This window comes from Petaurus breviceps, unplaced genomic scaffold (genome assembly GCF_028583685.1).
Source record: "Petaurus breviceps papuanus isolate PSGF00001 unplaced genomic scaffold, PetGlider_PUasm1.0 90630, whole genome shotgun sequence".
NCBI lineage: Eukaryota > Metazoa > Chordata > Mammalia > Diprotodontia > Petauridae > Petaurus > Petaurus breviceps.
Window position 1 is genome coordinate 1,899,267 of NW_027187291.1, and position 17,491 is coordinate 1,916,757.

Consider the following 17,491-nt stretch of genomic DNA (forward strand, 5'->3'; position numbering starts at 1 on the left):
TTATCTAGTGCCTACTACTTCTGTAAGGCACTGTGCTAAAATACATACATTATATATAATGCACGAGTATATAATAAATAAGTGTGTCTGCTTATGATACATACAAAGTCTGACTCTGACTCTCTAATATTTAATTGTGTATATATGCCTCTGAAATATGCACATGCAAAATAATAGAGTGCAATTATAGAATAGATAAATAGTGACTCAGGTATGTATAACAATGAAACTTGTACATTTGTATATAATGTGCACCCCAATATTCTACTGTATAAACATGTTATAGATAAAATTATATGTGCATGAGTATGTGCTCTTCACACAGTAGATGTTTAATAAACTTTGCTGGACTGGGCAGCTGAATGTGTCTAACCTCTGAGTTTCCATGTGTGTAAACAATATATTCCATATATGGTGCAAATTAATGCTAATTTATGTTTACAATTTGATTATAAAGTACTGAGAGGGTTCCTACAGAACACAGAGGAAAATCAGAAACGTCTCACTATAGTCTGGACCTGGTTGCAAGTTCCTAAAACTGATGTTGCACACACATATGTATTACGTACAAATGTATTGTGTATCTATGCATATTCATCTTGACTATCAATAAAATTCAAATTCTTTTGTAAGTGAATGAAATACACATAAATGGGCACATGAGACTGGGGATTTTGTGGTATTTCTCTTCTGTACAAACACTTCATAGGCAAAGGCAGAGAAATGTGTTTATTTAATGTAGTGCAGGAATGGACTCTGATTGTCCCTTTTAACTAAAAATCACATACATGTATAAGGATACACATATATGTGCATGCATGTGCTGACTGAGTAGGTCTACCCAGAAACTCCTGATGTATTACTTAAGAGCGATCACACGCTGTCCTCCAGCTGGTCTGAGTTTCTCTGCTCCGGTACCAGCTTTGTTGGGGCACAGATACTTTTACCAACTTTAAGTGCCCCAATCAGCATCTGGGTTGTAGGAGGAAGATGAAGGGTGTGCCATTGGATCTTTGGTGAGGGGGTTATAGGAACCAAACGGAGACTGGAAGGCGAGCAGGCTGGGCGGGGAAGGATCCGCTCCAGGTAAAAGGTTATTACAGAATGACTTCCATAAAACCTGGGCTGTTGTAAACCTCTCTGATTTCCAAAGATTCTTTAGTTCTCTCCCTCCCCCTCCTTTTTTTTTTTTTTTTTACTTTCAGTGCTTTTCCAGGAGGGAGGGGGGGGAGGGTCGAAGGCCGTTGGGGGTGGAAGGCAATCACTTAGCCGAACTAAAACTTTACAGGAGCTGAAATGGTCCGAAAGAAAAGTCGGTTAAGGTCTAGGGGAATGAAAAACTCTGACCTCTTTCTCGAACCCCTGAGTCCCAGAGTTGGAAGAAAATTGATCTTTGGAGGCAAATTCGAGGGAAAGACTGTATCTTGTATCCTCTGAAAAGGCGGGTGTGATTTTAAAAAATTTCTTGGGGTTCTTTAACCAGAGACCAGAAATCCCCACAAGTCTCATCCTGGGCTGGAGACCTCTGTTACTTGTTCACCCGAACTGTCTACTCCCTTTGCCTAGATCTCTCGGCCCGGGGCAGTTGAGGACTGAGAGGGTTGGAAACAAAAAGTTCCTTATGCTTTCTGACTTTCTCTGCCTCCCCACCCCCATCAGCTCAGAACCCTACAATTTAATAACCCCATGGGCAGACAGCCACATTAACTTGAAAAACCCTAAAATTTGTGAGCTCCTTAACAAACTTCAGCGCCAATCTCTGCCCTGCGGTCTAAAGTCTATTTCATCCAGGAGCTGGGTTTGGCCCCATGCAACACTGAGTCTCTTTCAAGAAACTGTATCCGTTTTTCCAGCGAAATTTCCCTTCCCTCGGACCCACTGACTCTTTGGAATCGAGTTTCCCATGTAGCCTATGAAAACGAGGGCTGATCCAGCCTCTGGAATGGCTGACCAGTTGGAAAGGTCACTTTTGTATCCATTGTCGATAGCAAAAGATTACTCAGAAAGTGTGGGGAGCTGAGTACCCTCCATAGGAAAGGAAGTCAGGAGCCTTCCACGTTTCTCCCGTACTGGGAATCCCAGAATATTAAGTAGATTATTATTAACATTCTAGAGTTTGCAAAATAAAATCCCTTACGTCCTGCTTGACTTCAGGGTTGCTCTTCTCTCCCCTTCCTCAGGTTGTAGAAAGAGAAGCGTGGTCCCCTACTTGCCAAGGAGACAAAACAGCTAGACTGACTTCTACAATTTTAGGATAAATTACCTCCCTAGGAAGGGAAAGAAATCCCTTCTGGGATCTGAGTCCAGACCATCTACTTTTGGGGAGCATTTGGGGATTCTTCAGGAGAATCAGCAATGGATTTGAAAATTTTGGCTGTAATATTTCTTTGACACATTTGACTCTCAAGGTTAGGAATTTGGGGCTTATTTGTTTTTTGAAAGACTGAGAATGAACAAGAACTTTCGAACTGGTGTCCCTAACGAGTTCTCCAATCACCAACCCCTGGGGGCGAGGAATAGCTACATCACCTCCAGCAATATAGAGTTCTAGTCTGGTGATTCCGAATCCCGTTGAGAATTTCACCACTGGGGCTTGACAAGTCCACTGCTCCTTCTGTGACACCACCTCCAGCTCCACTGAGAGAGAGAGACAGAGAGAGAGAAAGACAGAGAGAGAGACAGAGACAGACAGATTCAGAGAGAGACAGGGACAGAGAGAGACAGAGAGACAGAGAGAGAGAATGAGAATAAGCAGGAGGTAGCTTGTACCCGATTATGCCCTCTTCCAGCATGCATATTCTTCCCCCAATTTTGGCTGGTGCCAGATCTTTCTGCTTTCTCCCTCTTTCGCCTTGTGCCTGCCGGATTCCCAGACCCTCCCAGGCTGACCGAGGAGCAGTAACTGCAGTGAATCAGGTGGTTTGATGTTCTTGTGTTTAGAAATCTAGGCCCAACAACAGGAAACTACCTAACCCACTGAGCAGTTCTCATCCGCGCTCTGGGTCAGGAACTTGACTGACCCAAGGCGAGGCCTCCAGGTCCATTTTGTCTGACATCAGTTGCGAGTTAAAACTTTTTCCTCTCAGTCCTCTTTCTTAACAGAAAACAGTTGCTAGGGAACAAAAGCAAAAGAATGGATTCCGAGGCAGGAAATCAGAAGTGAAATGATTTCATATATGCCGGGGCGTCACCCTCCTTCCTTCTTTGCCCCAAAGATTCTCGGCTAGATTGAAGTGAAACAGGCGGAGGCAACTTGGCAGCAAAAGCGATTCCTTATTTTCCCTTCACCATGATGGTTCTCCACTTTGTCTTTGCATCCAATTTTTCCAACTAGCGGCTTTTGATCTCAACAGATTAAAGGACTTTAAAAAGGGGGAGGGAGGGCTAGGTGAACTCAAGAGCGGTCTATACTTGCCATCTGGCCTTCAAGTTTACACTTAATTCTCTCCCGAAGCTTCTGAGCTGTTCAAAGAACAACCCGTTTCAAACGGTGACAATCCATGAGGTAGACAGCCCAGTCCCCAAAATCTCTAGCCTGCCTTCAATTGGGGATCAATTGGGGAAAGTCAAAGACGGAGAGACACACAGAGAAGGAGAGAGACAGGCATCGAGAGAAGATTCATAACGGGAGTGAGGGTGGACTAAAAAGCATGTAAAAAAAAGAAAAGTTTGGTGAGCTGGCTAGGGTTTGGGATGTTCTTGGAAAGAGATGGGACAGGGTTTCCATTAGGGGAGGAAGGGCAACTAGATGGAATATTAAAAGCATCATGTCCAACAGGAGCTTGGGTTTTTACTGGAAAATGGGGAATTGAGAATGACTTCCATTTGCTTCCTGACCTCAATTTCCAGACGTTTTCTGCCTTTGATCCTCTCCCCAAATTCACAATGCATCCTCACACAGACTATCTTCCCTCCCCCACCTGAAAGCAATACAATTTGGGTAGCTGGGCTCTGCTCCTGGACGTACCAGACTTACCTGAGAAGCTGATGTGTTGACAGAGAGTTGGGCTAAGAGTATAAGAATTAAATCCACCTCCCAGCTCTCCACCCCCAAACACAAGTTTTTGAGAAAGGATAGCATTCTGAGGGAGTGAAGGGCAATGCCTAGTTGAGGAAGTCCACAGGGAGACAGAGCCAGGCCTAACTCAAAGCCTCAGCTTTCCTCCTCCACTCCCCCTGCCTGGGTGGGGCCGAAGTATAAATCTAAGGTACCGGAAATACAATAAAAGTTCACTATGTTGATGAACTTCCAACAGTTTACATCCCCTCAAGAGGAGAAAAGAAAAGCAACTGGGGCTTGAGAGTTGGGGGGGGGGGGCGGGTAGGGAAGGCTAAAAAGAAGGGGAAACAAATTTACGAGCAAGAAATAGAAGGACCAGCCTTGGTCCCTTTCTTCTCTGAAGATAGTACTTTGTACTGAGAGAGAAAACCAGCTCTGGCCCCCTTTAGAATATTGACTTAACCATCCCCCACCACCCCCACCTTTTTGACCCTGCTAAATGTTTCCAAAATAGGTTTGGCCTAGACCTGACCAGCGATGTAGGGAATGAGAGGAGAAAGGGACAGGAGATAGACTGATAAAACTTCAGTGCCAGATATTCAGCTCATGAAACAATGGGAAAAGGAGGAAAAAATCATCAACTCAGAGTCATCCTTGGGGCCGAAGACCCACTGAGGTGAGGAGAGCTTGACTCTTGACTCCATTCAGTTGAAAACTACACATCTCAAGTTCTCTTCCAATCTACCAGTGGAGCAGAGACCTGGGGAGAGGAGGGGTGGGGTTTCCAGGCAAAGATTCCCTCCACCCTCAACCATTTCTGCCTCAATTATTTGAATGTTTCAATGGAAAATGAATTTAAAAAATTTTTTTTGGTGGGTGAGGAGGAAATCATTGAAATCCTTGCCTTGATTCACTTTGTTAGTGTAGTTGGGCATTTAACTCTGCACCATGGAGTTGGTGGGGGTGGGTGGGACAGGTTTTTAGGGCCATCCTGAAGAAAAAAAGACGCCAGAGGAAATCTGGGTACCTAAAGGCAAAAGGGAAGAGACAGAATGACTACAGCTATGGTGGAATTCTGGCTAATTGGGATGCCTCATCTAAAAAAAAAAAACAACTGTTTTTGCCTCCGCAGGAGTTTGTGTTATTGACTAGGCTTTGTTTTTGTTGTTAGGTGATTTTTTTGTTGTTGGGTGTTTGTTTTTGTTTTTGTTTTTTGGTGGGGAGAGGGGGAGAATTTTCTTTTGTTTCTCTGGAGAAGGGAAGAGAATCCTTGCTTGAGGGCCAGTCCAAGTAAGGACAGAGGGTGAAGGAGAGAAGAGAGAATTTTGAGGATGCTTTTGACCAAGCAGACTTTGCAAATGAAACCCACTTTTCCACTGAGCCTCTCCCAATCTATTCTTCTGATGACTTTGGCTGTGTAGGGGGAGCCAAATAGAAGCTAAATCTACATCGACAAAGTGAAGGAATTCATTCATTTATATGAATCATTCCAGACACCTCATTCCTTGCTGACAGGATGCCAATATTTCAGGGGGGAAATTTAGAAATGGTGAATCCCAGTTATTTAGTTACCTTCCCTGAGTGACAGTTTCCCAGGGTTTATGCCTACATGTGGAATCCTAGAGTCAGAAGGTAACTGGAATACCATCTTCGCTGTGGTAACCAGTTTTCATAGACCCATTTCTCTTACCTTCCCCTTCATACACATTGACTGAACACTAAAATCCAAGAGCCTATCACTGAAGCCTCAATTTTCTGGGTAATTGTGGCTAAAGTGGATTTTATTGTTTGTTTAGTAAAGCCTGGGAAGAGCCAGGTGGCTGTTTTCATTTCTGTTAGGAGAAAAGGGAGGGGAGCCTGGGCACCAGAAAAATCCACATTATTGGACTACTCTTCCGGGATTGACCTCATAATTGCTAATTCTCCATGATGTCTTATAGGTGGAGAGTGGGAAAGGGTGTTGGGAGGGCAATTTCCTTCTCCCTCTTCAGAGAGGAAAAGAGAAAGGGGATGAAGAAAGACAGAGGAAAAAGAACATGCATGGGGGAATGACAAAGATAAGGGTACAAACCAAATAGGTAGATTGTGCCTGTGTGTGTGTGTGTATGTGTGTGTGTGTGTGAGAGAGAGAGAGAGAGAGAGAGAGAGAGAGAGAGAGAGAGAGAGAGCGAGCGAGCATTCATGAATTGCTTTTAAACAGGAAACTGTTTCTACCCACACAGACATGAATATTACAGGACATACAAAGAGCCTTGAGCTATCTATCCTCCCCCCCCATTACAGTTGTTGTAGTCACTTATTTATGTCTTTGTAATGCTATATTTTTTTTATTTGAAATACTGTTATGATACCTTCTTAGCAGCTTCCCTATTTGCCAGTACTGCACCTAGGAATGGTTGGTATCCAAGACTAGAGACCAAGATTACCCAGCCATTATATGGATGCAGGTTCAACAAATTTCCTGTGTATTTTTGGAATAAATATGTGTAGGATTTTAAAGTGTAGGAGGAAACTAAGGCCATGAGCAACTATAGCCACCTCTACAGTATTCTGTCACTGCTGTTCTAATTGTGTAGGTTTCTGACCCTAATGTAGCTTTGTGATAGTCCAAAACCACCTAGGTATCTCATTCCTCATTATGTGAAAAACCAGACAGGTCAACTTCTCCAATCAAAACCACCAAAGAGGTGTAGGTATAGAGATGTTCAGCAAGAGCTAGAAAGCTTGTTTAGATGATGTAGTGAATTAGAGCTGTGTAGGAAAAAATATTTCACTTAAAAAAGTCTGAATATCTCCCCCTAAAATAATTTCTCCAATCTAGAAAATCAGCAGGAAAAATCGGGATGAACAGAGAGCCTTGGCTTGCTATAATAGCTTGCTATTATAATTCAGGGCAACACTGCCTTTCCCCATTTTCCTTTATTAATTGATTAACAAACAATCTGACCCAATGCAGGATCCTGGGGGAAGAGAATTTAGAAACTAGCTAGTCCAAATACCTCACTTATTTTTTCCCAGACAAAAACAGGACTCTGAGAAGATCGACTTTAGCTCTCTGAGACTATTTTTCTCCTCTGCAAAATGGGAATAATAATCCCTGATCTGTCTCTCCCATGGGGCTGTTTGAAAAGCGTCGATGAGATATAAAATATGAAAGTGCTTTCTAACTGCAAAGTGCTATGAAAACACAAGCGATTGTTCTTGTAATTAATATTATTATTTGGGGGCAGCTAGGTGGCACAGTGAATAAAGCACCAGGCCTGGAGTCAGGAGGACCTGAGTTCAAATCTGGACTCAGACACTTAACACTTACTAGCCGTGTGACCTTGAGCAAGTCACTTAACCCCAGTTGCCCTGCCCTCCCCTCTCCAAAAAGCAAGAAAAAAATTATTATTGTTCGGGGAGAAGAGTATATCACTCATATTACGAGGTGACAGAGTGTAGAAATGAACCAGAAGCACAGTGCTTCGGTTCTCTCTGCCCCGCAGTCCCCAAAAGAGATCACTTCTAACACCCCCCAACAGTTGTACATACAGTTCCTCTCCTTTCTCCATCTCCCATTCGAGTCCCAGACCTGCCTGTTCACGTATACACGCCCACGAGAGCCGGCCGCATCCCTGTCACAGGGAGAACAGAGATGCCAGGGGTGACACTATCCAGTGGTTGGGGTTCAGCTTTTTCACTTTCATTCTCGGGTTCTGGAACCAGATTTTCATTTGTCTGTCAGGTTGACGCTGCAGCTGATCTCTAGGCGGCGCTCATGAGTCAGGTACATGCTAAAACGGAATTCTTTCTCCAGCTCCAAGATCTGGTGTTTGTTGCAGGGGTTCCGCTTTCTCTGGCCGCCCTAAACTGACGCTTAGCCAGTTGCCCCCGGGACATCGTCTTTGGTGCCCTCTGCCAAGCAAGACAAACATAGTTAAGCGACTTGGGGGTGGAGGAAAGGAAACAATTATAGGCTCCTAGAACGTCAGGGCTAGGAAGAAACCCCCAAAACCCTGTAGTCGAACCTTCTTGTTTTACGGATGAGGGTATAGAGGCCCAGAGAAATAAACTGATTTACCTGACAGATGTGAGTGGTGGCAAGAGAATTTTACTTGAAATAAAAGGACCTGGGTTGGAATTCCTATGTGACCGTGGGCAAGTTACCTCCCCATTCTGGGCCTCAGTATCCTCAACTGTAAAATTAGGGATTTGTGACTAGAAGAGTTACAAGGCCCCCTCTCCAGTTCTAGATTCCATGATTCTGAAATTCCAAACAGCAGAATTAGACCTCAAACCTGAATCTTTTGATTCCAGATGCCCTCAGAGGTAAAGATTCTTATTCTTGACACTGCCGTCTTTACAGAGAGAGAGGCAAAGCTAGAAAAATAAGTGGTTTACCAAGGGTCACAATAAAAGTGAAGACTTTAAGAGTTAGGCCTTGGGGCAAAAAGATAGATCATCATCACTACTTCACAATCTGTCCTCAAATAGGAGAATTACTAAATACAGCCTTCCCTTTAAATAAAACCTGTGTTTTCAAAACTGTTGCTTTCTTTTTTTCCTATGTGGAAAATGCTAGGAATTTTTACGAAACACGTAAAAGAAACCTTCTGGAAATGAAGTTCGGTGGGGAAGGAGTATAAGGAGAAGGTAAAAAAAAAAAGGAAAAGAAGAAACTGTCTCTCTCTTCTCCCTCCCCCACTCTGCTCCTTGGGTGGGATTCATTCTACCAGAGAAAGGGGAGGCTCCAACTTGAACCGAAAACTAAGCCTGGGAGAGAGTTTCTGGAAGAAGACCCTACAGAAATGTTAAAGGTGGGCGGCCAGGTGGTTCAGCAAGTAAGAGCACCGGCTCCAGTGTCGGGATGACCTGGGATCGAATTCGGGCTCGGATACTTAGCACCGCACCCAGAAATAACTGGCTGTGTAACCTTGAGAAAGTTACTTAACCCTGATTGCTAAAAAAAAAAAAAAAAGAAAAAGAAAAAAAAAAGAAAAGAAAAAGAAATGTTAAAGGGTTAGAAGAGGATTTATTCTAATGACACTGGCTCCAGATCCAAGGAGTGTGGAGAGGGATGAGTACCTCTTCTCTTCTGTTCCTTTGAGGTATGGAAACTCTACCCTGCTTCGACACCCAGAAATGATGAAAAGGCAAGGGTCAATATCTTATGCTATGGGCTTCCCTTCCAAGGTGACAGAAATAGCACTCAAGTCCATAGGCATTTGGCCTAAAAGTAAGTAAAAGTAAGGGAAGGACCTGTCCCTTCCTACAGCCTTTCTGACAAACTCCAAGTCTCACTCCTGGATCTAGATAGATTTGATAGAAAACAAGGTAGGGGGACCTCCTGACCACCACTGTACCCCTCACTAGCTTGAGAGGTGACATTTGCCATGCAAACCCTGAAGAGTAAATCTACTTCCATTTAGTTTATTCCTGGACAAGGCAAAAGGTGAAGGGGGTCCCTCAAAGGAAAAAGAACTAATAGGATTGTGGGGAAGGGATTCAGGTGGGATGGTTGAGGAAACTAAGCAAATGAGAGCAGATATGAGAGTCCCATGGCAGTAGGGAGCTTGGATGATTGAGGCCTTTTCTGTTCATTCAGAAGTGTTTTCTAATCAGGGAAAAGAAAGACTTCTCCCTGATGCCCAAGTATGAACAACCCTTTCTGGCTCCTAAGCAATTCCTCAGATACCTCATTTTCACACCTAAGAGTTGGGAAATAGATCTTCCCACACAGCTTGGGAAGGTGTGAAATATTAGGAATGCAAAAGGAAGTGGAAATTGAAACAATTATTAGGACAATCCAATGCAACATCTCTTCTTTCTCAATTATTTGGCTATTTCAGGCAAATGTGTTTCAGAATCTGATTAGTCAGTTCAATTGTCCTAGCCCTCCACACACTTTGAGGAACTGATATGAGAGCCCTCTGTAGTTATGTGATAGGTAAAATCCTTTCGGGGCAGCTGGATATAGTTCCTGGATTCGGGAAGACCTGAGTTCAAATATGACCTCATATACTTACTAGCTCTGTGACCCCGGTCAAGTCATTTAATCCTGTTTGCCTCTATTTCCTCATCTGTAAAATGAGCTGGAAAAGGAAATGGCAAACCACTCCCGTATCTTTGCCAAGTAAACCTCAAATGAGGCCATGCAAAGTCCAAAACGACTGAACAACAACAACAAAATCCCCACACCTGATTTTCTATTTCCTAATGTTCTTAATTTCTCTCACCCCAGTAACACCAGTTTTTCTGTTCAAACATGAAACACATACTCAGTAAGCAGGGTAGGTGCATAGAATCAATACTCCATAGACGTGCTTGAGAAAGAACCACGCTATACAGAAATAAGAACCTATGAAGCCATTGTAGCCCCCTGATTTTTTCCAATCTCCCCTGATGAGAGGCAGGCTAGAATTGCAGATGGGTCTTAGATTCAGGAAGACCTGAGTTCAAGTGCTGCCTGTTGCACTTATTAGCTGTGTCCCAGGACAAATGGGTTATGTCCCTGTGCATTCAGGCAATTATCTTAAAACCGTGAATTTTGCCTAAAATTGCCTAAAGGGAAGCAATGATTAAATCAAAAGTCCGAAGTCCTCCCACACCCAAAGAAGCAAAGATCATTTCACTGAAAATGTCTTTCCCCAAAGTTCCTGACACTGGAAACATCAATGGTCCATGTCTACACCCACAGAGTGAATGGGAGAATTGAGGTAATTATCTGAAACATTCACGCAGGCACAAACCTACTTAAGACTGAAATGCCCCTTGATGAAGAGAGGAAAAAAGGGGTGTGTTTCAGAGTTTTCTATCTTTCTTTCCACTGGAATTTCTTAGACCACTGCCTTAATTACCTAAATTCAGTGCCAGGACTAGGCATGAACGGCCCCCTTTCTTAGAAAAGGTGTGTGTGTGTGTGTGTGTGTGTGTGTGTGTGTAGAAAGAATCAAGTACCACTGAGCCCAGATTCATACATGTGTGGAATTATTTGGGAGGAAAGTGAATGAATGATTTCATAATTGTGATTCTGATGAAGCCTGCAGGGGAAAATGCTCATTTCCTGCCCAGTTTCAGCAGAGACTCATTTTAAGTGGTAGGAGTAAATTGCCTTCCTACAATGATTCAGTTTGTGTCTACCCAAGAGCAAAGAATTGGAATGGATAGTAAAAGATTCCCTTCAATGTGCTCCAGACAAGCAGCGACCAATCCTTGGAGTGACTCTTAACTCTATTTTCCAGGACAGTTAGGTCTCTCCGCTGCCTTCCGGAAGCGCACCTCCTGTGATGTGGAAAGGGGGACGAACCTGCTGTGGCTGGAACTTCTGGCCAATCCCAGAGAATGCCACGTGTGTCGCCTTCAGGTCCAAAAACCTGCACTGGGGAACTGAGAGGGGGAGGCAGACTGGGGTAGGGTGGGGGGAAGGAGTCCCCTCCTTTGTTTGTCAAAATGAGGCCAACGCCACCTCGGAGATCCAGTCTTTAGCTTGGCGACTCCCAAACCTATGGGGGCAGGGGACAAGAGAAGCAAAGGAGGTGCAGTCACAGAGATGGCTGGAGGCTGCATAGCCTCTGTCGGAAATTCTCAAAAGCACGAAATTAGTTGGTTTTCTTTTTTTAATTAGCAAAGTTCTGGAGCACTAGAGGGAGGAAGGGAAACCAGACATATTTTCTTCTGCTCTAATTAAAGATCATTTAGGTCAGGCGATCAAGGCCGAAGAAAACCAGTTCATGCAGCTGGGGATTAAAAAAAAAATTGGAGTAGGGGGAGAGGACTGAATCATCCACTCAATCCATATGACGTTGTAGAAAATCAGTTTAGGGAAAAGTTCGGGAACATAGAAATATCATAAAACTATTCCAAGCCTTTTTTTTTTTTTTCAAATAAGGAAACTGATGCCCATAACTTAGAAACAGTTTGCTCATTTGAGCAGCAAGTTAAGAACCGGGGGAGGATTTGAACCCGGGGCTCGGATTTCCTGTCCTGGCTCCTGTTTCGCCTAGGGTCCCCCACCCCCCTCTCTACCCCCACCCTGACACTACACCAGGAGGGCTCGAATACTGAAAAAAAGGGGAGACTAAGGAAACAATCGACGTCATGCATGCCCTAAACCTCTTTTTACCAGGTTGGTACACACAGGTAGGCCTTTTCCTTGAGGGAAAAGGGAGTTGCTAGTATTGACCTGAACTCGCTGGATCACTGTCTTTTTCCGGGCACCGTCTAGACTAAGTCCTAGAAAAGGAAGCGAGTCTCTTTAGCTGACGCCGAGGAGCCGAACTTATAATGGCCGCAAGGAGTCTGGTTTTTATGGCTCGGTGCTGAGGCGATCCAGATGCGCGCATTTCAATTTCACAAATGGAGCGAGGAGGCGGGGGAGCCGGGTATGGCTTCCAGGAAGAAGAAGAGAAGTACTTATTTGCATAGCCTATTTGCATCGGGAGAGGAAGCCTGGAGAAGTGGGAGAATAAGCTTTCCTAACTTTAACCCCCTCCTTCCAGAAAAACAAACAAAACTTGGCATTCCCCAAGAACCCTAAGCAGGCAGGTGAGTGGGCTAATTCAGTCAATCAACCGGTCAAAATGAAAGGTGGGGGGCCAAAATCCTTCATACCTACTATTTGGTATCAAGGAAACGAAGGTTGTACATGGAATCTCTCTTTTCAACAGGCGGCATTGTCGTCCATTGGACAGTAGGCCAGTCTGCTATCAGGAAGCTAACACAAATGAGTCAGATTAGTTAACACAGATAGCCAATCTGATGTTTCAAGTCCCTGATCAAATTCGTTGGAGCCTAAATTTTGACCTTCAGTTTGGTTTAAGTCAAAGCAGTAATCTTCCTGGCAGACTGAGACTTCTTAATTTAGCGCCAAGTAGAATCAAAGACCCACAAAATGGAAGGAATCTTACAAGTGAGGAAATTGAGGAACAGCGACCAAAAAAAAACCGCCCATATTACTTTTCCAAGATCATATAGCAGCAAGTCTCTTTTCTTGATCAGAATAAATAAGATCCTCGGGGTATCCTACAGAGGAGTGACCCACTTAAGAAGAAATGGTATCGAATTTTGATAAAAGTAAAGGGAAAAACACCCTTCAATCTGAGGTTGTCGGCGGCAGAGCTAAAGGCTTCATCTCCACGGACCTGTTTCTTTGCCAACTTTCCAAACCTCAAAGTCAAACTCAAGCTCCCTTTTGTTCACCTCCCGGTCTTTTCCCACCACGACTGGGGCTAGGCTGGGCTGGGCCTGCACTAACTCTCTGAGTGTTTGAGACGAAAAAAGGGAATGTCCATAGGTTCTGTTTTTAAGATATTTTTTAAAGTTTCAGGCATGTCCTTAATCAAAATATCCCACGGAATCACAGGAGATGCAGCAAAGAGGAGAACAAAGGCCTTTTTATATTATATATATTATTGTATCTGTATGTCTGTATTCTCACATATATCCTGTGACGTACGTATGTGTATGTATGAATTATGTAGGTATTTTTGTCAGGCTGCCCTGACTCCTAATAGTTACTCTCCTATAATCATAATAACAACAGAGAAGGTGAAGGTGAAAATGAACCCTTAGCATATTGAAACATTTGCTCTTTCACCTTTATTTTAAGGCAGCCTTTTGGCAATGTGTATGGTACTAAGTGAAAGTGAGATACCTAAGTGTGTGTGTGTGTGTGTGTGTGTGTGTGTGTGTATAATATGCAAAGACTGGAATATAGTATAGATCTTCCACTAAAGTCCTATTCAATGAGACAGAAACATCAGTGACCCTGAGCTCACCAAGGCTTTGCCAGAAGGACCTCAAGCTCTTGGAGATGCTTTATGTTAGTGAGGCTTTTGCATCGCTTCTGATACTTGACCTACCTAAGTAAGTCCAGGGAGGCCCAGCACCAGACATCAGGGGATTATTATTAAATTTATTTTGTCCACCATAACATCCACTAAATCATGGAAGGGATGCATGCAGATGGGAAAACACTGATATATACACACCATATGTATGTGTATGTATATATGTAATAGTGCATATGTATGCATATATAAACATAATATGTGCATATATGTGAGAGGGAGAATGGCTTAGATGATAAAGGGAGGTCATGGAATCAGGAAGATCTGAGTTCCAATCTTGCCTCTGACATTGACCTTATGTGACCAAGGGTAAATGATTTAAATTCTCAGTGTCCCAGGCAATTCTATAAAATTATGTAATTTAGACTTCTAAATTACAATCAGATTGTGAATTAGCATCAGTGGAAGGATTTCCTTTGCTGGTAGGTAAAAGGTAAGCCAGTGAAATAACAGGCCTAGAAAATATATGTATTCTACTTTGTGGGTATACATACATAGTTGTGCATATACACATATGTATAATAACAAGAGCATCTGTGTTTTTGCACATATGTCTTTTAGCTATATTTGTCTTATGCATAAGAATCTGTAAAGTTTTTATACAAATGCATTCATAGTAAACTATTAATAATGAATAAAATATAGTCACATACAACTACATGTACTACTATACTCTGGGATTTTCACTAGAAAGTTCAGATCCAGAATAAACTTATAAAGTACACTCTTCTTCCTGTGTCTGGACACGGGGACAGAACACAAACAATGTGGGGAATGTGTTCTAATTTTTGCCCCCACTTCTGTAGAAAATTCCCTGAATTTGAAATGTAATGCATTTACATTTGCTCTAAACTCAGTTGTATTTGGCATCTTTCTGTACATATGTGGGCACATAAACACTCCTTACCCTTGCTAATAGTCTTTTTCTCTGGGTTGTAAACTTGGGTCCAATTCTCACGTGGCAATTGGGCTGGCTCTCGGTTTAGGTAACCAGGGACCCAGATAGTGACATGCTAATTTTCACCTTGACCTTAAGGGTTTCCAGAGCTGGAAACTAAGAGGAGAGAAGGGAGAAGGGGTAGGGGAGAGACGTAGAGAGAAATAGAAATAAACAGAAATGAGAGAGAAAAAAGAGAAACGGAGGGAGAGAGGGAAAAGGAGAGAGGAGAAAACAAATTGAGAAACAGAACAAGAGGAAAGACCCTCTTGGCAACTAGCAGAGAAAAATCCTGAGCTAAGTAGGCGGCTCGACCCAGCGGGAGCCCGGGGCTCGCGGGGAGGGCCAGGCCGAGCCATGGTTGCATTACCCCATCATTATTATTATTTTAATAGCCTCCTCAGGGCCCCCCTCTTTCATCCGAACGGGCCAATTAAAACTCCTCCGACTCCTTAATAGCATCTGATTAATAGCCCAGTTTAGGGCGGATAAAGTGGCCTGGACTGCAGGGACAATGCAGATTTTTTTTAGCTTGTTTATTTATTTATCTTTCATCCAAAAGAATTGAAATTCGTCCAGAAAAGAGAAAACGAAGAGTCAGAAGAGGAACAGGGAACATTAGCCACTCCCGGCCTGCTGAAATTTCTTGCTTTCGTTAACTGCTACCAGGTGACTTTTACTTTGTGGTCGTCGAGAAAGGGACTGAACCAGCTTCAGGGTTTCCGCAGAAGGCATCGAGAAGGAAGCCTACTCGCCCATCTCAGCACCCAGGGAAGAAGGGGAGGGAGAAAGAAAGCCTGCATACAGGTGTCTGTCGCTGTCCTACCAACTGTTGGTCTCTAATATCCTGCCTGGGGCATCAGCAGAGTGCAGGGAAGTGGGGGGGGGGCACTCCTGCCTACCGAATTTCCTTACCCCTCATTCCTCTGGCGGTTGGAGTGAGAGCCCTTACCTCTCTATCCTTCCCTTCTTCCACACCACTGTATTGTTCACAGGTCACCCAGCAGTCCCTATCGGAGCCTTCGAAGTGAGCACTAGAAGGATTAGATCCCCCCCCCCCCACCTTTTTTTAAAAATCTCTGACAAACTTTCTTTAGGTCTTAATCCGCCTTTTCTCAACGCTTCTACCTTCCTTTGAAGATGAATGATCACAGCACTAATATTCTTTCCCTAATTTCCTTCTCTCTCATTCTTCTCTACAAGCAAGGCCACAATATTCTTTTCCGTTTAAAAAGAAACATCTGGATTCTACTAAGGAAACTCCGCCTTCATATGAGTCGAACTAAAGACTCGACTAAATCTCACCAGGCCCCAATCCAGTTGAGGGAGTCAGGATTGGGGGAGCGGGTGTGGGAATATTTCCCTAGCTAATACCCACTGTGGGCTTCCTTTCCATCTCCGACTTTGCAGACACCAGACCTCTCTAGGGGATCTCACGGCCTCTGGGGATGACTTCTATTCCATTCTTCACTTGGCTAGGTAACAGTTGGAGCTCTGAACTGTGCTTGAGGATCTCCGTCCCACTTCTCAAACCCGTGGCCGCGCGGCCACTCCCTTTTGCCCGCTGATCTGCTAGGCCCGAGCTGTTGGAAATTCCCAGGCCGCTCTGGACCCCAGGCGATTTCAGCCCCGGGAAGGGGAGTGCGGACACCGCCAAACTACAATCGACCGCGAGCCTGGAGAAGAGAGTGGCACTGGGATCTCATTTCTCCGAGACTAACCTACAATACGGGTCCGGGTTCTTCCTTCGCTGTGTCAGGAACTGAGCATACCCCGGGCCCTCCCCCCCCCACAGTCCCGGACCCCCGAGCTCCCCCCCCCCCCCCCACACACACACTCTTACTTCCCGGTGCAAAGGAGGTGAGAAAACCCGCATTGCTGTTTGACCGATCATTTGCTCCTCGGGGGTGAGGGGAAGAGGGGAACTAGCGAAGTAAGAGGAGTCTCAAGGGAGAGAAATTAATTCCTTTGCGCTCTGGAAATTAAGACTGGAGAACCCTAACGTCTGGGTTCCTGCAAGAAAGCTCAGAAGGAGGTTTGGTTCAATTTTTTTTTTCCTTTTTCTTTCTTTTCTTCTTCCATTTTAAAAAATGGACTAGATCTCTGGGAATTGAATTATTTCTCAGAAAAGAGGTACAAACAGCCTCCGGCAATCTGGCCAATGGCTGCCTGACTTTTCTGATACAGCTCGTCCCCTGGTGTCAATCTTGATGGGAAAGTTGACTAGCTTGCTGTGGGCTGAAAATTCTTTATCCTTCTTCAATTTCCAAGCAGCTCCAGTTAGGGCGTCCTCCGCAAGCTCTCCCCATACTCCCTCTCCAGAAAGAGGTCCAGGGCTCTTCGGCGCCTTCTACAAACCCTGACTAGAGATAGTGCAGCGGCCCAACAATGCCGATAAAACCCAAAGGCCCAACAGTGAGGCTCTTGGTTCGGGTTTCATAGATTCGGAATAAGCTTCACTTCGGCCTGAGTGAGCCGGGTAAGAATCTGGTTGGAATTATCCGGATCATTGGGGCCATAAAGACCCGGTCTAATCGTGAAAAGTAGGTAAGGTCAAGATCCTAATGTCTAAACGTAAAGGAAAATGGAGAGCCCGAAGCCCAATGACTATTAGACACCCCCTCTCCTCTGCTGGACTCTTGGTCCTTCCGACGAGACTGGAAAAGTTGTTTCGGTGATACTGGACTAGCTAGATCAGTTCTAGCTAGACACACACACACACAC

General features: G+C 44.2%; 2 long non-coding RNA genes across 2 annotated transcripts in view; one reads left to right on the forward strand and one right to left on the reverse strand.

Moving 5' to 3' along the window:
* Positions 1–6,902: 6,902 nt before the first annotated feature.
* Positions 6,903–17,491, reverse strand: part of LOC138143135 (uncharacterized) — a 14,936-nt gene continuing 4,347 nt past the window's right edge. Inside the window, exon 2 of the long non-coding RNA XR_011163618.1 lies at positions 6,903–7,897. This is a non-coding gene — a long non-coding RNA (uncharacterized lncRNA). The remainder of the gene's footprint in view (positions 7,898–17,491) is intronic.
* The window catches only part of LOC138143136 (uncharacterized), a 3,131-nt gene continuing 2,225 nt past the window's right edge, over positions 16,586–17,491 (forward strand). The window contains exon 1 of the long non-coding RNA XR_011163619.1: positions 16,586–16,802. This is a non-coding gene — a long non-coding RNA (uncharacterized lncRNA). The remainder of the gene's footprint in view (positions 16,803–17,491) is intronic.